Genomic DNA, 25,756 nt, shown 5'->3' on the forward strand with positions numbered 1-25,756 from the left:
CCGGGGCGTTTTCCTGTAAGAACAAAGACGGCGCTCTGGTGACTGACGTACAGAGCAATCTTAAATTATGGAGGGAACACTTCTCGAACCTGTTAAACAGTGACAGCTGCGCATGTCATAGAGAATGTGAAGATCCCGATACCCCAATCGATGACGACGGAATTGTAGTTCCGTTACCCGATCATGACGAGGTGAGAATAGCGATAACGCGCCTAAAGAACAACAAAGCCGCGGGCGCCGACGGACTCCCGGCTGAGCTATTCAAACATGGCGGCGAGGAGCTGGTAAGGTGCATGCATCAGCTCCTATGCAAAATATGGTCGGATGAAAGCATGCCTGCCGATTGGAATTTAAGTGTGCTCTGCCCAATCCATAAGAAGGGCGATCCTGCAATTTGTGCCAATTACCGCGGGATTAGTCTTCTAAATATCGCCTATAAGGTTCTAGCGAGCGTATTGTGTGAAAGGCTGAAGCCCACCGTCAACCAACTGATTGGACCTTATCAGTGTGGCTTCAGACCTGGAAAGTCTACCATCGACCAAATATTCTCAATACGCCAAATCTTGGAAAAGACCCACGAAAGGAGAATCGACACACACCATCTTTTCGTCGACTTCAAAGCTGCATTCGACAGTACAGAAAGGAGTTACCTGTATGCCGCTATGTCTGAATTTGGTATCCCCGCAAAACTAATACGGCTATGTAAGATGACGTTGCTCAACACCAGCAGCGCCGTCAGAATTGGGAAGGACCTCTCCGAGCCGTTTGATACCAAACGAGGTTTCAGACAGGGTGACTCACTGTCGTGTGACTTCTTTAACCTGATGTTGGAGAGCATCGTACGAGCCGCAGAACTTAATCGCTCAGGCACAATATTTTATAAGAGCGTACAATTGTTGGCGTATGCCGATGATATCGATATCATCGGCCTTAACAACCGCGCTGTTAGTTCTGCCTTCTCCAAACTGGATAAAGAGGCAAAGCGAATGGGTCTGGTGGTGAACGAGGACAAAACGAAGTACCTCCTGTCTTCAAACAAACAGTCGGCGCACTCGCGTATCGGCACCCACGTCACTGTAGACAGTTATAATTTTGAGGTTGTAAAAGACTTCGTGTATTTGGGAACCAGCATTAACACCTATAACAATGTCAGCCTTGAAATCCAACGTAGAATCTCTCTTGCCAACAAGTGCTACTTTGGACTAAGTAGGCAACTGAGCAGTAAAGTCCTCTCTCGACGAACAAAACTAACACTCTACAAGACTCTCATCATGCCCGTCCTGACGTATGGCGCAGAAGCTTGGACGATGACAACATCCGATGAAGCGACGCTTGGAGTGTTCGAGAGAAAGATTCTGCGTAAGATTTTTGGACCTTTGCACGTTGGCAACGGCGAATATCGCAGACGATGGAACGATGAGCTGTATGAGCTTTACGACGACATAGACATAGCGCAGCGAATAAAGATCCAGCGGCTACGTTGGCTGGGTCATGTCGTCCGAATGGATACAAACGCTCCGGCTTTGAAAGTATTCGATGCGGTACCAGCTGGTGGTAGCAGAGGAAGAGGAAGGCCTCCTCTGCGTTGGAAAGATCAGGTGGAGAAGGACTTGGCTTCACTTGGTGTGTCCAATTGGCGCCGGTTAGCACGAGAAAGAAACGACTGGCGCGCTTTATTAAGCTCGGCCAAAATCGCGTAAGCGGTTATCGCGCCAATTAAGAAGAAGAAGAATGGATATATTAATTGCTTAAACACTCATGAATACGAATCGGATCATAGCGGAGTAGAATTTATCATAAAATCGGATCATAATGTACTTAGTTGCCCGTTAACTGAGTTTTTCAATTATGATAAAACTGATGTAAAACATTTTAATGATATACTGTTAAGCAATCTTAGTACAAACTATTTATCAATCAATCGTAACGTAACACGAAATGAAATTGATAACTGCATTATAAATTTAACTCAGGAGCTGCTCCTAAAGTAGAAGTGCGCAATCGTGGGCTTATAAACCTACCTAGTGATATACTAGAGTTAATTTCTGAAAAGAAACGATTACGTCGCATTGCGTCAAGATGTGTTAATCCTCAGAGGAAAAACACTTTGACAGCTATAGTGCGTAATATTAGTAAGATTATAGAAGAGCGTGTTTGTATACACGAAGAAAAATACAGGAAAAATTACTTTTCCAATATACGCATGAATAACAAAACATACAATAAAATTAAGGGATTATGTGGATTAAAAAAAGTGTCAAAGATACCAGACCTTGTAATTAATAAAGACGATATTAATGGTGACTTCCCTTATGCAAATCCGGCTGGTAACAATAGTAGTGACAACATTGTTCTTACAGAAAACTTACATAAAATAAATGCATTAGCCCATAAGTTTGAACAAATATATCGCCAGAACCAGCCACTCGGAGATACAAATTTTACAGCTCATGTCGAAAGTAGTGTATTAGAATTAGCTAACACAACTGAGCCAATTGTACATTTTACGAACAGCATAACAGCTGATGGTGAACAAACTACAGTTGAATCTCGGTACACTTTTATAAACGCGGAGAAAATCAACATAATCTTACGATTAAAAAATAATAAAAAGAGCTGTGGGGAAGACGGTATCTCAAACTTTTTGCTAAAGAAAACAAGAGACACTTTCTGGAGATTCTTAGCAATTATCTTTAATCACTCACTTGATATAGGCTATTTCCCACTGGAATGGAAAACAGCAAAAATAAAATGCATTCCAAAACCAAACACTGACCTTAGTTCTCTTGTTAATTACCGCCCTATATCTCTTCTTTCAAATATTAGTAAATTATTGGAAGATTTTTTGCTTGAAAAAATAAAACAAAATATTGAAGAGCGACATGTCTTAAAAGACTATCAATTTGGGTTCCGGACATAGCATTCAACATGCCACGCACTAACTTTACTCTCTGATTTTATTTGTAGTAATTTAAATCGACGACAGGCGACGATATTAGTCAGTCTAGATTTGGAAAAAGCATTTGATACTGCTTGGTCAGAAGGAATCATATTTAAAATGTACAGGAAGTTCAATTTCGAAAAAAATCTTTGCATAATGTTGTAATGTGCGGCCGCCGTAGCCGAATGGGTTAGTGCGCGACTACCATTCGGAATTCACAGAGAGAACGTCGGATCGAATCTCGGTGAAAACACCAAAATTAAGAAAAACATTTTTCTAATAGCGGTCGCCCCTTGGCAGGCAATGGCAAACCTCCGAGTGTATTTCTGCCATGAAAAAGCTCCTCACAAAAATATCTGCCGTTCGGAGTCGGCTTGAAACTGTAGGTCCCTCCATTTGTGGAACAACAGCAAGACGAACACCACAAATAGGAGGAGGAGCTCGGGCAAACACCCAAAAAGGGTGTACGCGCCAATTATATATATATATATATATATAATGTTGTATAGTTATTTAAAAGAGCGATCAATTTATGTTAATAAAGGTATATTTAATTCTTTGACAAGGGACGTTAGCTCAGGTGTGCGACAAGGTTACCAAAGCCAATGAAGCCGTTAACTCATACCTAAATGAATTAAACACATACTTTCACAAATGGAAGCTAAAAATAAACTTCAATAAAAGCGAAACAACTATTGTTAAAGGAATACGTAAAAACTTATATCCAAATGCTCGTAAATATGAGCCTCAAATTAAAATAAATGGACGCAACATAAAATACAAAGAGCAAATTAAATACTTGGGCATAATTTTGGAAAGCAAATTCACCTTTGGAAGACATGTAGATTTCATTTTGACAAAAGCAAAAAAAATGTTCTTTAGCTAACTGCATTTAAATAAATATTTACAAACAAATAATTAGACCAATCATTTCTTATGCTCATCCGATCTGGTTCAATATTTCGTCGAACCAAATGGAGAGACTAAGACGATTTGAACGATATTTTTTAGGAATTTGTAGCGGTCTTAACCGCCAACCTTACAGAAGTGGTACTTTTCGGAAAAGAGTTTCTAATAAAATTTTATATGAAAAATATAAAATATCACGCATAGATTTTTTCTTAATGAAATCGTCAGTAAGATTTGTTGGTAAACTAACATTCATATAATAGAAAATGAACTGATAAACAAATAGCTGTCAAAGGCAAGGGAAATATCATAACATACCTCTAATACCTCTAACAGAAAAACAATTATCACCAATATGTTTAAAAATACTAAAAAATAATAATATAATATGTTACATAAAAATAGTAAAGCAATATGTTATCATAGGCGATACAATACTTACAACTTCAACGATGAAAATTTAATTTATAACATTGATCAATTTATAGCCAAATAAATTATAGAAGTATAATATACGTTATCTCCTTTTTAAGCCCTTTTTGGGAGAATATAAATAAGTTTTAAAATTATGCCAAAGACATACAAAATAATAATCATAACCTATGGTATATATCAAAATAAAAATAAGTTTTAAACTCCTAGATAAATACAAATGTATGTTAGGATAATGCTAAACAATCTAATTTTATCAAAACTTTGTAAACTCCTATGTTAAAATGATTTTGGGCAATAAATGAAGTGAAATGAAATGAAGGCATGTCATCATGGCATCAGTGTAATTGACTGTTCTCTTCTCTTAGAGAACATTTATTTTTACATTCCACAAGAAAACCTGCGGGGTAATGACTTGTTCCTTCTGGGGCAGGTTAGAACGGAGCAGATTAGGCCTCTTCTGTTCCGCCACGTAGAAGATTAAATGAATGCAATTGGCGGCCGCCGTAGCTGAATGGTTTGGTGCGTGACTACCATTCGGAATTCAGAGAGAACGTAGGTTCGAATCTCGACGAAACACCAAAATTTACGAAAAAGTTTTTTCTAATAGCGGTCGCACCTCGGTGGCCATGGCAAACCTCCGAGTGTATTTCTGCCATAAATAAGCTTCTCATAAAAAATATCTGCCGTTCGGAGTCGGCTTGAAGGGTCAGAGTCGACTGTAAGGGTTATGGCGGAATATCGTTATGTGGATGTCATAGCTACACCAAAAATGGCATTCTGAAAATATTTGGAAGCCGGAAACAAAATTGCACCTGAAAGAACTTTCTTGCTAAAAAATAAATGAAAACTTTTTCAAGCTGTCTGCCCAAGTGTGGGATTATACATTATCGGATCAGGTCCACAAACTGAAAATATACTTCATAAAACGGATCCTAAGTGCATCACGCGTATACTTAGACCAAATAAAGGGCTCAACCTACATAAAATATTGGAGATATCTCAATGATTTTCAAAGCATCTGCAATCTGAAGAAGAAAATGTGAAGTATTTTATGGAAGATGTTCTGTACTCGCTGAGTTTAGAAATATTTATTTAATAAAATCAGAATTAACAGAAATTATAAGCGCATTGCATCGAGTAAACGATGTAAGTTGGAGAAAAATTTTAGGTTTTTTGTATTCAGCTTTACTCCATAGAAATTAATTGATAGCTGACTTTAACTAATTAGTATTTAATTTATATTCATATAAGGAAAATGACAGACGACAAATGGTCATGCCTTATTAATTGATACAATTATATTAAATAAATGCATAAAACAACATGAAGCGTTTTGATACCCATAACTGCCTCTCTATTTTTTCATTAAATAAAGATAGCTTCTTTCAAAATTTGGGGTGGGCGATATTGACTCTAGAGCTATACTTTTATGGACTTCTTTTCTTAGAATTATCTGTACATTCTGAATCAGCTAGGAACGATGCCAGAAAAACCACTTCCATACAACCCATTTTATCAATACTAGGCGAATTGGCACAGCTCTCCCATGAACTTCTAGCAAATGCAACAATGTCAAGTGTAAAAACTATATATAACTTTCTCGTACTGTGTAACATAGCTCATTTAATTGAAAATAGCTCATATATTAATATTTATACTTATATTATACTTTTACATATCTACATATATTCCTTATTTTGGACATAAGATCCAGCAAATATTATAATTAATACAAGTTTTTTTCTATTAGTTTTTAGCTTTTTAGTGCTGTTCTTTTCTTTACTATTTTTTGGACATTTATATGCCTAAAATAAAACATGATTCTGATTCGTATTCCTTCCCTACAAATTGATCCGCCCTAATATACATATATTATTGCGATTCCGGCTACGCTCTCAGTCTACTATAGGTGCTCACTATCTTTTCATTTTCCATTTTTCGCTCCTCCATTTCACTTATTTTCCTTTTATCTCCCCTTCAACTTGCAACTTTTTATTCTTAGCATTTATTTATTTTTTTCCTTCTGCCTCTATTTATTTATGTTTATTTTTGTTTTGCAGATTTCGTCGCATTTTCGCGAATTTAAGTCACAACGCTGCCAAAGCGCGGATGAGTTCACCTCACTTCACCACCATTATACCAATGCAAGCATCCCCCTTTTGAAGTGGCAAAGTAGCCGAATGCGATGCAAAATGGCGACTAGTAGCTGAAGGTTGAAGCGGAGCGCAGCGTAATGCAGAGGGATATGATTGGACAGAGCAACTATGAGGCTGCTGACAAAGTGAAGTGCTGTAAATATTTTGTTAGCGCAATAAATTACTTAACAAAATTAGTATGTACTTATAAGATTTAGTGCTAGGTAATTAGCTCTTAGCGAATTTGAAATAATAATCATTCTAGCAACAAGTAAATACGCAAAGGGTGGCCGTAAAAGTGCATATAACAAAACGGCAAAGTGGTACTAATAATTTCGTTGCAGATCAAGAAATGCTTTGCATGCTAATACGAGTATAAGCGAATACCCAGATTTCATCGTCACTGAATTCAAAATTATTATTTAGCTTTTGAGCTTTCCCGTTTCACCTATTACCTATTTACTATGTGACACCTATTTATTAAGTGATTTACAATTCTTTTGAATTTTGGTAGATGAGCTAAATGGTAAAATGAAATAATATGAAATCGTATGAAATTAAATTAAAATATAATAACATAAAAATTTAATTAAAGCAAAATTGTATTAAATAAAATAATGTAATTAAAATAAACTAGGTAAATAAAAAACAGCAATCAAAATAAAGGAAAAAAATTACTTCAAATAAAAACATGAAACAAAGTAAACTGTTTTTAAATACATAAAATAAATTAAAATATAATAAATTAAAGTATAATCACATAAAGAAATGAATTAAAATTAAATTAAATAAAACAAAGTAAATTAAAATGGAAAAAAATAAAATAAAAAAAGAATCAATTAAATTAAAAAAAAATTTAATAAAATAAGATGAAACAAAGTAAAATAAAATGTATTTAAATAAATAAGATATAATGAATTAAAATATAATTAAATAAAATAAAGAAAAGTTAAATAAATGAAATAAAATAAAATAAATTAAATTAAATAAATTAAAATCTAATAAAATTGAATACAACTTGAATAAAATGAATGAAAAAAGAATAAAGTGAAGTAAAAAAAAAAATAAAACGAATTAATTGAACAAAAATAAATAAATTACTTAATATTAAATTAACTAATATAATTTAAAACAAATAAAAAAACCAAATACAATAAAAAAACAATAAATGAAGATTTATCAAATAAATAAAATGAACTGAAATAAAACAAAATAAACTAAAGGTGAGGAGTAAACTGCCTTATATAATACATCATCGAAGCCGCCGTCTTATAAATGGTATGACCAGCTTGCATGGACTGAAAAACTCTCCCTCGCTTGGAACCGTCGCCTATCCTGGAATATCATTACAATATTCTTATCTGTACACCCACATCCGGATGGCGCTTTTTAATTCGAAAAATGTTTACCACAGTTTTGCTGAACCTTTCCCACATTTCCTCACTTTTTATCATTTTTCAAATAATATTTTCGGGAGTTATTTGGCCGACTGTGTTCTCTAATGGTCGCCATTTATGTTCCTAATGCGAGCATTTAAAGAGAGAGGGCTCAGCCTACGTCACCATAGGATGCATTTAGAATTTTCAGTTCTCCCCATTTGTAACCAGTATTACTATAAATATCCATGAATATCCAGAAAGCGTTTGGGTTAAGTAAACGTTTATTTAACCGGAGTTCCTATTGTACCACGTGTCACGCTTTTCATTACTCCAACGGTGCTGCCATAGTCTTAGCTTTTCTTCTTTCATTTCTCATTTTTTTTGTTTTTTCAGAACTTTTTTCTTCCGGCAGGTAATAAGTCGACTGGTACTGATCCGAGAGTGTTGAGCTCAGTATAAAAGGATGGAGAGCGTGGTAACCTTCATTATTTTCCGTTTGTTTTCAGTTGGCCCACAATTTACTGAGTAAGAATACCGTCAGATTTGTTTTCTCCGCTGTGTGTTTTATTTGGACCAAGAAAGTTAGTCAGGGACCCGGGCTTTCATCTAGGTACTTTTTTCTGGTTAGCGTCTCAGAGCAGGTTTGCATGTATTATAGACTTCTACTAGGATGTATCTATTAGTTAGGGGTATTAGCTCCGATTTTTCAATGGTTATATCACCACATGAAGCATAATCTAGATGGGTTTTCTGGGAGCTTTTTCAAAACATAGTGCAATAAAATATCGTCTGCGTATCCCCATACCATCGGGCATTTCTATATTCAGCATTTTGTTATAACTATCAGCCATTTTGGTGCCGTGTAACCCTCGCATACTGAGGTGATTAAATACCATTTTTCCAACATTCATACTATTTCATCCGAACCATATTCCTGCACGCAACGATCAGAACCTTATTGGTATCGATCCTGATGACCTTTACGGCCTAGGTTTCTTCAAGAAGAAGATTCTGTTTTGTAATGTTACCGAAGGTTCTGGGATTTTATAACGTATTTTATTTTATATTCTATCGCCTAACCCACTGAGAAAGAGCTCATAAATTAGAGTAAATTAAAACCAAATCAATTAAAAAAAAAAAAATTAATAAAATAAAATGAAATAGAATAGAATAAAACAAAGAAAAATTAATTAAAATAAATTTAAACAGAATAAAGCAAACTAAAAAAATAAAAGCAAATTTAACAAAGTATTAAAAAATATATGTAACATGAAATTAACTAAATTAAAATTAAATTAAAGTAAATAGAAAAGAATCCAAAGCGAACAATATAATTTCTTGCTATATTTTCTGGCTAACCTATACAATACCATTTCACTTACGTGGTTTCTGTGATAAGTATGTAACTTCGTAGTCGCTCATCCTATTGGCCCAGTATTCAAAGTCTTTTCTGACGATTTTTGGCTCTATATCACAAATGTCTTGTTCTATAATCGCCTTAATGACCTGCGTAGTTTTATGGTTTTGTCCACATATTCAAAGGTTTTGGGGTCTAACGGAGTCTAGCTGGAGCTTCTCGACAGTCGATAATACTACTACTGGAGTTAAAAGATCAATTGAATGATGGAATGTGTGGCAGGGTACGTCTTCGAGTGCTGTTACTTTTACCAAAGCCTTATTATTCATCATCATTTGCAGAATTATGATGTCTTTAGCTTTAATCGCGCGACCTACCCACAAAGTACCTCATTTCCAACGTATTAAACTCCTTTTAGACAGTATTCAAAAATGCACCTAAGCTGCGTAAACATTTTATACGTGGCGTAATATGGAGAAATATGGAATATGAGTTAACTCCATATTGGTGCAACTCTATAGTGTATTGCTTTCATCCTATTCTTTATAATCGCTGTTATTTTAAGGGAAATTTATAAATGAGCTAGCAGAGCGAAGCTGGTTGTAGTCCAGTCAGTAAACCTGTGATTTGTAGATAATTTACCGTAGCTGCAAATTTTTCATAGTTCAGTCATCTGATGGGACGGCGGTTCTTAGAACACTTAGAACATCTGGCCCGCCTCCAGTAGGATGAATTATAAAACCTCAGGTAAACCCTGCTTTGAGAGATATGTATACATCTGAGGTCGCTTAAAACTTAATGAAAGGAATGTGACAACAAATCAATAGGTGGTTTATAGTCCCACGAACCTCATTTTTCTTTGTTACATACGCTGTGATATTAATTTAAATACATTACATACATGGGAATGCGGTCACGGTAGCTGAATAGGTTCGTTCGTAACTATTCTTCGGAAGTATGCAGGTTCGAATCTCTGTGCATGAAACACCAAATGATGGAACAAGTTTTTTCTATAGCGGGGCAGGCAATATCAAACCTCCGAGTGTATTTCTGTCATGAAAAAGCTCCTTATAAAACCCATAGGCCAAAAACTAGAAGGTCACTCCATTTGGGGAACAACCGCAAGATGCACGCCACGAATAGAAGGAAGGAGCCCGGCCAAACACTCGAGTGAAACAAAAGAGTGTAAGCGCACCCAACTCTCTTTTTATACGGTTGTTTTTTACACGAGATTGATTCACTAATAAACTTTGTACACGAAATTTTTGTTCTTGCACAAATCTCAAAAGAAACATTTTTTTTCTTAACAAAACGAAATTTGTCTGATTTTCGTGTAAGACAAGGGCAATAAGTACATTTTAGGACTAACCAAGCCCAACTGTACATTAAAATCTCCAAGTAATCTTTGAGTCTCGTCTAGCTGGATAACAAGTACATATTATACTAGGTGGTGCAAAATTAATCATCCAATTTTGTTTTTGAACATTTTTTTTACTGATTTTAAGAACTATTTTGAGTGAGGGAAATCTTTATTCTGATCTTTATATGCTGCATTGTTGTCTGTTTGTATACTACAACTGTGTATTTCACAAGTGTCAAATAGGACGCGATAGGGCGATAAATTTTGCGCCACTTTATATAAATAACTCGAGGAAGCAAAAAACATTGCTAATTTGAATAAAACCCGACAGATGGACTGCTAATATCTGGCATAGAATCTGACATACCTGCTGATAATAGCTTTTTTGGTCCAGTCCGTAATAAACGTACACGTTTGCTATCAAGTAGTTCCGAAATTGATTCTTATTCCTAATTTCACTTGAGTTTTTATCTGAATTTTCACTGTAAACTAATCTAAATTTTTAGTTTGGTAAAAAAATTAATTGTTTGTTTATTATTATAATTTTTTTCTTTTATTATTTATATTAGTGTTTCATTATTTTTTATTTATTTTTATTTTTGGATGATTTAAGACTAGTTTTTTTATGCACTTTTGTGAGGTTCTGTGGCCCAAAAACCGAGAGTAGAAATTCATAAAAACGTGCTTTTGGATGTTTTCACTCCTACACTTCTCAGAAGCCTGACGTGATAAGCACTTTTAGATCCCAGAATCATGAGCAGCATTCAGAAATACATCAGCAACCATTCTCCTTTAAAAACAAACATGTGGGTCGCCAAATAATTATTCAAATGGCTTTCTACATCATGAAATACGAGTATTTTTGCACTTCTTCTGGTCTTAAGAATGGCTTTGTGTTTCAGTAAATGTTGTTGGTAAACTTTTTAGCGAGAATTTAAATATAAATACATTTTTTTTTAATTGCTAGAAGCTCTTGAAGCTTTGGTGCCTCAACAACGCTCGTCTTCAAATAAAGCCTTGGATGGAGGTTAAGGCCTTAAGTGGTCGAATGTCTATATTATACGAGTATGCATATCAAACCATGCGGTTGCAAGGAAATGAAAGTTTATATAAAATTATATACATAGGTACTTATAGTCTTAATTGAATTTTATTGCTTTTTTCCCCTAAGATTTTACATTTCAGATTTTATATGACTCCTCTATCATCCCATCATTTCCCATTCAAAAATTGAACCAGGCACAAAAAATACATTTAAACTAATTGCATTGCCTTGTAGATAACGAATGCGTGACGCAATTCGATTGTAATATAAACGAAATTCTTACAAATTAGCCCATATAAATAGTTAAATATATATAATGAAAAAATAATCATTTAAGTAGCCACCTACTGTAAGTAGACACCGACGATTTGCATATTTGAAACGTACGAGTAGTTCATCTAAAGCCAATTCATTAAAGCTCGAATTGACATCCAACAATTAGTTAAATCAATAAAATGCTTTGACAGCTGCATACACACAAGCGTAAATATGTATTAAGTGAGGAGCACAAACAAAAAAGTGTGAAATATTGCACACATGCATACATTTAGAGCTTGTGATTATGTGTTGAATATTATATATAGAAAACAATTTAAAATTACGAATACCAATAGAATTAAACTGAAAAGGATTTGTGAAATTCGAATAATCAGAAAGCAAAACAAAAAATTCTGCGCATAAATCAGACGCATATTTCGATTAATCCATTTAAAATCAATAATAAAAATGTAAGTAATTGACTCTAAAAATTCACTAAACAATAGCATTAGTTCTAGCAAAAAACTATCTACCATTTTCATAAAAACAACCTATAACTGAAAATAAATAAATCATCTATAAAAAAAAACAAATGAGTTGAAAGAGAAGCTTAATAGTGATACTAATTTTAAAATGTCTAAAGTTTATAAAAACTAATCTATAAATAGTTGTTTGGTGCGAACAAAAAACAAAAACAACACTACTCTTATGTATTATCGAATAATTAGTAATGAAAATGCGTTTTTGAACGCTCTGTAAACATACGAATACGCGCACACATCTTCATGCAAACACACATACACACATGAGCATATGAAATTGCTTCAAGCTAGCATATAAACTAATTAAAATAAATATTAATTGGTAAAATGAAAATTAAATTATGTTGTTGATTTAATTTAAATGTGGTATTAATTAAATTGCCACACGTATGCGCGCACGCACACGAGTATAAATATTTATTAATACGAGTATTAATCTGTTGTACAAAGTACATACTTCACAGACTAGAAATGCCGTGAAATGTTGCTAGCAATGCTGATTGTCAAATGAGAAGAAACACCAAATCATGTTTTCAACACTCGATTTGGCTGGGTAAGTTTTCCTTGATAACTTCAATATCTAACTCTTGAAAGTGACAAACCAAAAAAATGGAGCAATCGTGTAGACAAAAATTTGATGATACCGTTTTAAAAGACCTTGCGCGCAACAGTGGCCGAATTTGGGACAGTAAGCACCTTTGCCGATTTTCCCAAACTTTCACATCGAGCTCGATGCTTTTAAAAATCAGGCAACTCAGCGGCTGTGATTACAACTCGTTCATTTTTGAGGTAATTAAACTCATCTTTTTTATTTATATATTTTATTAATAGCGGTCGCCTCTGAGTGGATTTCTGCCATGAAAAAGCTCCTCATACAAACCATTGCCGTTGGGAGTCGGCTTAAAACTATAGGTCTCCCCATTTGTGGAACAACATCAAAATGCATACGACAAATAGAAAGAGGAGATCGGCCCAACACCTAACAGAAATGTACGCGACAATCGTTTATTTAATTTTTTGTAATACAATTAAATAATGGAAGTCAAGTTTGGTATGCGTCTAATTATTAAATAATTCTTCAATACTTAGTTCATGTTCATATCTACAAATTGATAAAAGATCTTGTTCGTGTTCGTGCGTCACATTGTTGCTGCTATTGCTGTGTGCGAAAGTTGTGCATCGAATGAGTGCAGAATTCGGAACGTGTGGCCAACATCAGACCGTTAACCAATTTCGAGAGTATTTGAATGAATCAGCTGATTTGCTGACGTTAATTGAGATGTGACGGCGGTTTGTTTGCGACAAAACTGATATTGGATTGGTGATATAAAAAAAGTGACATAGCCTCTACTGCACTAACATTACGTCGAAGCCGTCTGAACAACGACTGATAGGGCAAGTATAAGAATATGAGTAGAAAGTAATGAGCGGCTAGAATTCTACTGCCGAATCCTCAATGACGTGACAGCCGAAATTACTATCACAATTTTGCTTGACCAAACCTTGTAATCTATCGTCATCTACCTATAAACGACAGCATTACTGCTTCATACATAGATTCCGTTATTGTCTGTGTGAAAGGCAGCGTAATATTTCAAAAATGTGTATGGCGGCGACTTCGTTTTTCAAAAGATTCTTAGTAGGTTATGAGTAATATGGAGCAGTTTTAAAATCATTGCATACTCATTTACGCACAACCTCATCTAAGATAAGAAAATTTGGCTTTTAACGACATTTGCGAAGAAATTTAGAAATATGTATTTGACAAATCTACCACAATGGAAAGCAGATTTATAAAGTGGGACTTGAAAAACAGTTTCATATCAACAATTATGCATGTTTGTTTATTTCTGGTTAAGGCGAGAACATGAAGTTTACAACTTCATATACTATTTTCGGTTTGGATTAAGTCGGTTAAAGTTGGCTCGGCTTTAATAGTTGGTAACCTCATATGCAAGCTGGTGTTAAAAAAAATTAATTAAGTTTTCTAATGGTTTAATGTCTAGTGGTATCGTCAGGAAAGAACCACATATTTAGAGAATAAAATAATATGATTTTTGTTAGGCGATTTCTTTTTTCATATAATTCTTAGTAGGCTATGATTACATGACTGTTATGCATGTTGTAGTGGGACTGACTTTCTCACTATTCTATAAACAAAACTCAGTGTAAACCCCAATTACCCGAAAAGTCGTGGAAAAATGTGCTTTAGAATTTTATAACACACCAAATATAATTATTTCGATGGAAAAGAAAAATTTAGGCATTAAAGGTTTACAGTTCTCATTGACTAATAATAATGAAGATTATAAGAGGGCACTTTTACAGCAAATTATTACATTTTCATAACTAAGATAAATGGCTGCACACGCGAGGGCCCACTAGGACAAAGAATCAAATCCGTCATTTGTGATAGCAGATGAAAAACAGAGGGAAGGAAAACTGAACAGAGGAGGAAAAAGGAAGAAGGAGATTTGGATTGAAGGATGACGACCAAGGGGTGGCTAATTACATTGCCTTGACCGTTTCAAGCTGCTGGTGGTGAAAATCACCAGGTGTGTAATGTTTAAACCTTCTATATCCGCAGGTGTAGCAAACAAATGAGGGCCAAGATGTCTCAATCGGGAGCTGCGATTTTGATAAGCTCACAAGTTCCCCCGAGCGCCCCCATCTAGGCATGGCAGGAATACTCTCGCGGCTTTGCAAGTTTGCGCACTAACCCAGCGCTCACTGAGTTCACGCGGGACCCATCTTTTCAGAAGCAGGCCACAGGTTCCCAAGGGTTTCAAGGGAATCACAATATAGTACTAAACATTTTAGTTACACCGCCTTTACAATTTGACTGAAAATATTAAAATGGATATGAATTGAGACAAGACGGACTTACTTATCACTCGTCACACGGCAGTACAATCGGTAGGGATAATCGCATAGGTGATTGTGGTAAAATTTCGTAGTTGAGGTAAAATTTCAGCCATAATGGTATGTATGTTGATGGAGTAAAAATTGTTTGATGCCTGAAATTGTTAGGGTTTATTGAAAAAAGTAACAACAATATTTTGAATGGAAATTCCTTAACAAGGTAAGTTATTATTTAAAATGAATTAAAATATATAATTATGTAAAGGCGAAAGAGCTTTATGAAAACAATTTAAAGAGATTGAGATTTGCGCTTAATAGGATTCTCTATGTGTATGGGAACCAACACTTCGGGACTGCACGTATTCACTGGAAAGGAAAAGGAAAACGAAAGCAAAGGAAAGAAAGGACCTCCTATGCGATAGAAAGGCACAGAAGGTTTGAATTTGATGAAATATTTTTAATTTAAAGCAGCATAAGAAAATAAAAAAATTTGTTGAACGGCGTCAAATTAATAAAATAGGAAGACATTTTGAAAAGCATGGAGGAAACTTAAAGTAAATTTTATTAAGATTTATTAGCTTGAAGTTTAATAAAACGTGCCCTCGATATAAAAACTTCAGTTCCGTCCTTACTTAATACTCGTAATGTACTTTTTTAAATTTTTATTTTAATTTTCAGCTTTCAGAAATACTGACCCATCCAAATATTTGTGCTTAGTCTGCGGAATGGCACACTCAATTTTTGCTTATCATAAATAAAATAATATTTAAAGTCTTTTATGGCCACTGGTTATCAAAACATATTTTAGCAAAGAGATAAATTAGAAATTATGTTACTAATACTTAGCCTTTGATCTAATAAATTTTCGCACTAATTAAGCCGCATTCCAAAGTGCATGGTTTATTTGCATAATATAATATTTAGCCTTTGATACCACTGCTTCACGAACACAAATCATATTACTTTCAAAAAAATCGATTTCTTAATACCAAATTGCCAAAAAGATTAGTGGAAGTCCAAACGTTGGTGATCTTTACGTGAAGCAAGGTGGCTCCTCCAAGCACTAAAACTGCACTGCGAGGGCTTTGACTCCGAACAAAATTCGCAAAATTCTTAATATAGGATTGCATCGAATTCCGTGTTTCCGCTCTTTGAATAAACTTCGCAAAGAACGCCGCCTCTATTTTGCAAAATCCACATGGCTTGAAGGTCTATTACACATCCTGGTGAATGGAAAAAAATAGTATTTAGTGATGAAGAAAAGTTCAAACTGGATGGCCCAGATGGATACAACTACTATTTGCATGACTTAAAGAGGAAAGGTTCTTGGGTCCACCTCACAGCGGTGAAGGTGGTGTTATTGTATGGTATGGTACTAAGGCGCGTTCGAATTGAAAATTTTAGACTAGAAAATGACGGGAAACAGCTAAAAAGCTCTGTTGGATTCATTTTTTCCCTAGATTTGTGAAACATTTGGACCTATTAATTTGATCTTTCAACAAAATAATCCAGCTGGACAGACTTCAAATATGATCAAAATTTGGATTTCGTCACAAAACTTTAGCATGACCACCGTATTCCCCAGATCTGAACATTATTTAAAATCCACGGGGGTGGCTTCCTTGTAAGATTTACGAGAATGGGAAACAATTTGGAGAAAAAATGCTTTAATTCGAATCATTATAATGACCTGGCCTGAAATTTCATTACGCCAATTGGAGAATTTTTACATATCATCAACGTATTTACAAACTATTACGCTCTAGATAATAAATGTAAAAAGAAAAATAAAATCCTACAATATATCTGTTATTATTTTTTTTTATTTGGTTAGTGCCTCTAATCAAGTGAACCAATAAATCAAGCATAGCAATACAGCTGCTGAAGTTTTACTGCTGGGAAACACAGTTAGATGAAATAATATTTTGAAGCATTTTTATTTTCGAGCTACTGTATGAATATTAAAACCATAAGAAACTCGTATACTTGAAGCCGCTAGTGAATAAATCAAATAAACTAAAGCGAACTGTTAATCCTCTTGGCTATAAAAAGAATTACAAACAGATAAGTCTTTTATAAAGCAAAATATTATTTGAAAAACTTTAAAGTAAATACAACGCAATAGTACACCTCTGCATATTAGCGTTTGCATGGCAGCACAAAGGCATAATTTACACGCACCCATAAGCACTGCTTCCAATATTATCTACATCCATATTATAAAGTCATTGGGCATACAGGGTTTGATTAAAAAGTAATGAGCCTTCCCGCGCGGAGCGTCTGCCAAGCGATCAACCGAATCGGCTGGTGGGGGAAAATGATCGTTGGACCTTTCCCTTCCACTAGAAACCGGTCCCAGTTCGCTGGCAACAGCGGTGCAGTCAACATCGCTCCGCGCGTGAAAGCTGTTTTAAAAGTATGTTAGGATTTTGCAGTGGCGAAAATGCAGCGATCGTTGGATCAACGTTACTCGATCAAATTTTGCGTAAAGCTAAACAAAACGAGTACCGAAACCAAAACTGTAAACGCGGCATTTTTCAAAGAAGTGCTCCTTCGGCTGAAAAACCGCGTCGCCCGGGTTCGGCCCGACCTCGTCAACAATTGGACCCTTCAACACGACAATGCGCCGGCGCACACCGCCTTCCTTTGCACCTCTGTATTGGCCAAGATGGGGGTTCCGGTGATTCCCCACCCTCCCTATAGCCCAGGTCTGTCCCCTCCGGACTTCTTCTTGTTCCGCGCCTGAAAAGAAAGCTGAAGGAGTTTCGACAGCCGAATTGAACGCGATTCCGGCGGATGAGTTTAAAAAATGTTTCCTGCAGTGGAAAGACTGCTACCAGCGGTGTATTCACGCTCAATGGTCCTATTTTGAAGAATATTAGTTGTATAAGCCAAAAGGTTTAATAAAGCTGCTTAAAAAAATAAGGCTCATTACTTTTCAATCAAACCCTGTACCTATCCATGCATAGCAGAAGGAAATAAAGAAATAGTAAAGGTAGGAAACTTGATCATCTGGGAAACGGATGGTATTACTTACTTAATATTACTTATCTTAATATATGTATGTGTATGTATATGTATATATATACTTTATGCCTAAAACCTGCAGTAATAAATTCTAAAAATTATAAAAATAATAAAATAAAAATCATAACTGTATCTAATTATGTGTAAACGGAATAGGGAAGAACTTGACAATATATATTTTTTTACCTTAAGGAGAGGAGGAGAAGTTAGTAGGTGAGTTTATATTGAATACTAACCTCTCTTTAGTAAGTATTTGTTGACCCTTTACCGCATATGAGTGCATATATGGCATTGCAAGTTTGATTCAATTTTTTTTATAAAATCCATTAAATATACAGGGCCCGCCATCTATCGCTATGGATTTGAACTAGGTATTATTTGAAGAATGGTAACACTTAGCTGTTATCTGATTTGACAGAAAATTAGTTTTATTCTTCCGCTGAATGAAAATGGTTGTGTATACGCTCAAAGAACGCTGGGAAATATTGCGACATTACTTTGAAAATCATGGTAATGTTGCAGAATGTGTACGAAAATTACGTACGGCCATGGGAAGAAGAAAAGCACCGAATGAAGCGTATGTGCGTTACTTTGCGAAAAAAGTAAGAGAAACTGGGTTGCTTATTGACAAACCAACGCGTGACCGACCAAAAACCGTGCGTACACCCGAAAATATTGCTGCTGTGGCCGAGAGTGTTCGTGAATCACCAGGAACATCAGTTCACCGTCGTTCTCAACAATTGGACATTTCGGAGACATCATTGAGACGAATTTTGGGTAAAGACCTTGGTATGGTAGCCGAGGCAGCGATATGAATGAAGTGGTGCCTCATCATTAAGCGGAAGGATTGTACTTCAAAATAAAAAAAACAGTTTGGAAAATATTGAGTAGTTTCTTTTTTATAGCATTTTTAATTCCGTAAAGTTATATGGCGGACCCTATATATGGTTTTTAGCCATAATAATTATTTTCAAAAGGCTATAACAGATTAAAACGCAAATACTTTAAAAAAAATCATGGAGTTGATATACTCATCTTTCTCTACGGATAATAATTGTTTGCCTTTTTAATTAATACAGTTATGATGGGACCTTAGTCGATATATACACTGACGATAATTACTGGGTGCATGACGATTTTTTTTTACTATTCAAAATGTTTTAAGAACCAAATTTATTACCTTCTTTTAATTATTATTATTTATTATTATTTATTATTATTTTAATTTTTAATTATTATTGTTATTTTAAGTATTGATATTGTTTTTGCAAAACCCATATAAGCCGAAATTTCAGACTTTAAACAAAATTTAAAAACAATTCACACAACTCTTATCTAAATTTTAATGCTACAAAAACTCTTTGATTTTTAATAAATGTTTACTGCAATTTTTAAAACTTGCGATGATTTTTAATCATTTTTTACTCACGAATCTTGCATTTTCTTCCACAAGAAACTCATGCTGCTACATACAAAATTATAATACACTTGTGCACAAGCACGCGAGCAAACAAAAAAATTGTTTTGAACGAAGATTAAACACCCGAAGTTCAGTATGGAGATGTGTATTTGTAGGTCATGCTTTTGTAAAACATATAGGCATGTGTAGGTATTTATTTCGATGATATATACAATACATTAATATAATTGAAACCACGATGAAAAAATAAAAAAAATGCAGGATTGCCTAGTTTCTGGATGTATGACAAGCGATTTGTTTCATACCCTTTGAGTACACCTACAGTAAAGCTAAAACAATACTCTGCATTAAATAACTATAGTATTAGGCGTACGTATATACAAGTTTTGACAATTCATTGATTTCTTATTTCGTTATAATAATTTCTGCATGAAAATATAGTTCACTCTCCTGTGAAAATCATATAAATCCAAGTCTCCAACTTTGTACAAATTTAAAAATATTCAACAAATTTCCAAACAAAATTTTACACTTTTTAAACGGAATTTTCCGAAAAGTTTCGAGTATGCAGTTTTATAGTCAATTGAATTTTGATATGCATAGTGTAAGCAAAAATCGCGTTGATTCTTGACAATGTTTTTTTTTTTTTGCTGACGGTCTTGGGTGTTTCCTTCCATATAAAAAACATAAATTGCGAGCATTCTCTATATAATATGGGAAAAACGCACAAGACGGCCAACAAAATAAAATTCTTAAAAGTCAACGTCATTTTGAACCATTTGAAACTGACATTTTATTAAATAAATATTCCATTGGCTTTAAAATTACATAACCAAAATTCTTCTAGAAATTCTGATTAAAAAGTGTGCACTTTTTGTAAGAATTTGTTTTTTTTTCAAAGTTTCAAACTTTGATTTTTTTATGAAAATGAACTATGTGTCTTTTGATACAAAAACTATTAAAATTATTGTAAATTAGAACCAAATAAACTGTTAGAACTTGTCAATAAATGTAGTGCTGTTGTTAGTTAATTGTAGAGTGAAGTGGTTTGACACTTATCCGCTATCCAAGAGTATGTGAGCTTCATTTTTCGTGAAACGACTTTTGTGAAAATAAATTTTTACTAAACTATGTGTATAACATTTTTGGAATTAATCTTTTTGAAAAACATCACATAAAAAAAACTCAAACTCAAGGTTTGCTGTATACTCCCGAACTAATAATTTATGCCTCATTCATTAAGACTCTTGAGCCTCTCTCAATTGTAACTCATTTAAAAATAAAGTAATATATACATATGTATTAATTTGCATTAGAATTACATTTGAATGCTGCTAACTGTCTCTGATGACTGCATTTATTGAGAGAGATAAAGAGCGAGATGGAACCACCGGATTGATTGACAGACCGGAAACAAAAATTTAGCATTCCACATCGCTGGCTAACCCGCATAAATCAAATTAGAGGTATTCACCATATTGAGCAAATGGACTGACTCTCGAGCAAAAAAGCTGATCAGCTCAAATCAACAACAAAATGCAAGCGATGTAAAAGTAACACCAATTAGCCCTTCTGCTCTCTATCAAATGGTTGTGTAAATTTCTGTAAGTAAGTCTGCCACATTTATTTTTCACTGAGCAGCGTTGATTTCAACAATTTCTCAGTTGTTGAATTTGGCGTATAATTTTATTATAGAACATTTCATCATTCCAGTTTGGATAGCCATAGGCTACAATAGAAGAATGTGTTATAAAGATTTGCTTAAAAAAATGCGATAGACGAAAAAAAAAACAAAATACAGATACAAAAATCTGAGGTTCACTCACTCCATGTACTGGCTTTAAACCTCCGCTCCGCATGCTATTCATTTTCTTTGTTTTATGTCCCAGCTGTGTTGCAGCCGTCTTCACCCATGCATTGATTTGATTGCATATTTGCCATTATTGGAATTGTCAATAGCAGTCCCATTTCAAAAGCAATCTCGCCGCACTAATACCAGTAAGAGCACCAACATCCGCAATACCATCATTCAATAACATCACAATACAATGATCTTGGAAACACACTGTCATTATAAATACCATAGATGTATGAGTATATAACTAATACAAACTCATCGAACTGCATTGACGCTAGTAGCAATATTTTCCTGCACTACTATAAGTTGACAACTTATGGACATTTGTGTTAGGTGTAACTTCAGCTGGTTTTGCTAGGGAAATACCCAGCAAGCAAATGTTACCGATTTGGCAAAACTCCTTACGAATGCAAACGAGCCATCCTGTTTTAATAAATGAAATTTTGAATCCTTAGATTACAATCTCTTTAACCCTACTAGCCCATGTGGAGTTCTTCTACTTGGGGTTTACACCGAAGATACAATACATTCTCAAAATTTTCTTGTCTTTTTCACTTTTCACTTTTTCCAAGACAGTAAATTTGGCAAATGATTTGACGTAACTGACCGATTCGACCACGATTCGTTGTAACTCGCGAAATAATGGAAGACAGAGCAAATAATTTGTACGAATCGACACTAACGGCGCTTGCTTCTAGTGAATTATCTTTATAACTGTTTAGCCGCCTAGGCTACGCAAAAAGTTTTTCTAAAACGTATTTTCAATTTTCTTCAAAGCACTGCCTTGTGCAAGCTCAAGGTTAGCACGTTCCCGACGGCGACCGAATTTGTTACTCTCGGCATCCGGCGGCTCTTTAACTCCAAGATGGTTTCATCGGGCGACGTTGTTGTAACCGTAATTGCATATCGCCCAGTGAGAGCGGTCGACTATGCCTGCGTTAGATGTAAACTATTTCTCTCCTGTTTGCTCAGAAAACCGTTGCAAGCATTCTCAGAAAGCCGCCCGATGAGACGATTGCGTATGTAACTTAATTTTCTGTAAGAAATTTGTAACGATTACTCATTGCCGCATAATAATAATGCCCCTAAATTCCAAAAAGTGAAATCAAAAACCGAAGAATACCACGAGTCTCATGATATGGATCTCAAGCATTGAAATATAGGTAAACAATTTTGAAATACTGTCCAAAATTTAAAAACCAAAACTTAAGGGCAAAAGTTAAGGTCATGAAAACCGCTTCGATTTTCCTATTATGTCAAGCATTTCCCACCTCCGATATGCCACCCAAGCCATCAAAGATGATTGACCGCATAATTAGCAACACGGGTTTCCTTAGAGCAGAGGAGTCGAAGAGCAAATGCTTAGCCAAATCCACTTATTCGTGAATTATCAATACATCACTACTTTCGCGGCACTGCTTTGCATTTTCTAATAAGTTAAGGAATTTAAGTCTAACTAAGTATTTGCATATCAAAATTTGCTCTTATGCACACTTTTGTTTCCCAATTTAACAAGGACCTTCAGTTCTTTTATTAAAAAATTCTCCCACCTTTATTTTACCCCTACAAATACTTTGTCATTATCTTCTGGAATAAATGATTGGAAGTTTACCTCAATTAGTCCCATTCACAAGGGGGACAGTATGATATTTGTGATTATAGGCCTATTTCTATCATTAAAGATGAGATGTATTTTGCGTCAAAATTTCTGATTTCTCCAAAGCAATATGGCTTTGTTTCGAACTTATCTACAGTTTTGAATCTTGCTGTTTTAGTGAATACTACATTTCGTCTTTTTCCAATGGGTTTCAGGTTGATTGCGCTATGCTGATTTCTCTAAATGTTGTGATTTCTTGTGATTAAATCTTGAAATTTCGCATTCTTTACTCATTACCTTGTATGAGCTTTAATTCTGTTTTCCTAAATTGTATTAAGTCATAATTATATAAAATAAATTGCGTTGTAACAATTGACGGCATTTCCTCTGTATCCTTCGCTTTTTCTAAGGCTCCTCAAGGGGGTATACTAGGACGGCTATTATTTGCTTTGTTTAAGTAGCTGCTTTCGTTTCACGAAATCTCGATCTATGCTAATGATTTAAACGTATTTTACAAAGTTTCTATGTAAGTAATTCTTAAGATCCCAGTATGGAAAGCTTGTGTAAACTATTATATGTACTTTGTGACAAAGCATAAAAATCTTACCGACTTCCCCCTTTTGTTTTATAGGTGCTTAAAATTGTGAACTGTATATATAAGTATATGTGTGTATATTAGGGTGCAAGGCTCTTCATGCAAAAAACCACAGGTATATCGGAATTTTTAAATTTATTATGTAATATTTTGAGACGTCCGCCAAAATATTATTATTTTATATATTTGAAAGTCCGAGTTTTTTTCATATATAAAATTAGTTTTTAAAAATCCTTTTACCAAAAACTTAATAGCTTAATAGTAGGAACAGAATGAAATCGCTGATCGATGTCACAACACTTCCCTAGTAAAATAGAAACAAAACGAAATTCCCATCAAAAGCGAAAAAACGAATATCCAAATTTTTCGCATAATACAAATTATGAAAGTTGTAAATGTCATGTTTATAATCTACAAGGCATTTCTACATATGAGGCAATGTTTCCGAAAAATATATATTTATTTTTGTCAGACGAGCTTCGTAGTCACTTCGGTTCTGTGCAGCCTCATGTACATACATACATTCATTTGCTTAGCGATTTGATGCTCTTTATGTATACTCGTAATTAGGAGGTCTGTATAAAAATATTAAAAATTCATCAACAGAATCAAGATAATGAGGTTTTGTATGTTTTTAACTTTTTTCGGAAGATATTATAAATCTAGGAAAAATTGAATAACTCAGCCAAATCTTTACTGATTTAGACTTTTAGGGTATCGTAGGAAAGCTATTTATTCATCTTTTATAATTTCCTTTATTTCATACCCCTACATTCCGTTGATGAAATTGGTAAACATTTTTATGCAGACTTTCTAAGCTTCAACCTGTTAGCGATGTGACATCAAGAGCAAACAGCGGTTGGGTTTACGAACATCAATTTGGTCGAGTGTATTTTCTCTTATCGTTTACTAAAACCGTCTATCGTTCTATCGTTTTACTAAAATAATCACTCAAATATATAAACATTTTCTGTCAATTTCGTGGCCTACAGAGTAATAATGAATGCACTTAATAAATATTTTTAGAAATTAATTTTGTTTATAAAAAAATTGATTTTTGGAGGTATGTAAATCTTAATATTTTTCGGAAAAATTTAACATATTTTATAATTCAGGTGAAAAAACCGTGAAGGACCCTAATGCATATATGATTAGTGCAATGAATCTTCATTGAATCTAGCTTAAATGAAAATATAGCATTGCGTGTCGTAGCACTAGATCACTGGGCAGGCAAGAGTGGCTGTTCTTCTCCCAATCATCTGTTTGTTCATATGCCTGGCTGACTAGCTTTAGCTGTACACTCCATTGAAATTCAATTGCTAGTAGTTGTTTCTTTCTTTCGGTTAAATCTCTGTGTCAGCTTAATGCTGCTGCATGGGTGCTCCCCCACTTGAGTACTGCAGCCATGCTTCCGGTACGCTTACGCTCGCCTGCTCTTGGAATCTCTGGTGGCGTAGCATGCTGCTCAATTGCTGCGGGAATGTTAATTTAAAACGAAATTGTCGTGGTAAAATGGTTGGGTGAGAAATGTGAAAAGCAAGAGATACTAAGCGACTGCATGAAATTGAAATGATTGTTTGTGATTGTACTATAGATGTGAAATTTGCCGGTTACTCGTTCTCCTATCCGGTGTGGAATGAGATTTGAACGAACAACTATGTATGAGCGCATTATGGGCACAGTGGGTTGCGAGATGAATTTGAAGGTGAATGCTGTACTGAATTGTTAGTTTCCATCCTTTACACAAAGAATAGTGAGTTGATTAAGAAAAATGTGAGTATAGGAGGTCAGTAGAAGTACAGTGTGTTTCAAGTTCGAATTCCTTTTTCATAGGAATTCATTATCTGTTTATAGTAGGTCTGTCCACTTGTAGAACAAGATCAAGATATATATATATAATATATAATTGCGACACGATTAGGTGTTTGGCCGTGCTCCTCCTCCTATTTGTGGTGTGCGTGTTGATGTTGTTCCACAGATGGAGAGACCTACAGTTTTAAGCCGGCTCCGAACGGCAGATATTTTTATGAGGAGCT

General features: G+C 34.6%; 1 protein-coding gene across 2 annotated transcripts in view; it reads left to right on the forward strand.

Moving 5' to 3' along the window:
* Positions 1-6,911, forward strand: part of LOC129253234 (patj homolog) — a 91,899-nt gene extending 84,988 nt beyond the window's left edge. For both annotated transcript variants that reach the window (XM_054891527.1, XM_054891528.1), the window contains one exon: positions 6,346-6,911. The gene's annotated coding sequence lies outside the window, so the exon portion shown is untranslated. The remainder of the gene's footprint in view (positions 1-6,345) is intronic.
* The last annotated feature ends 18,845 nt before the right edge of the window (positions 6,912-25,756 follow it).

This window comes from Anastrepha obliqua, chromosome 1 (genome assembly GCF_027943255.1).
Source record: "Anastrepha obliqua isolate idAnaObli1 chromosome 1, idAnaObli1_1.0, whole genome shotgun sequence".
Classification (NCBI taxonomy): domain Eukaryota; kingdom Metazoa; phylum Arthropoda; class Insecta; order Diptera; family Tephritidae; genus Anastrepha; species Anastrepha obliqua.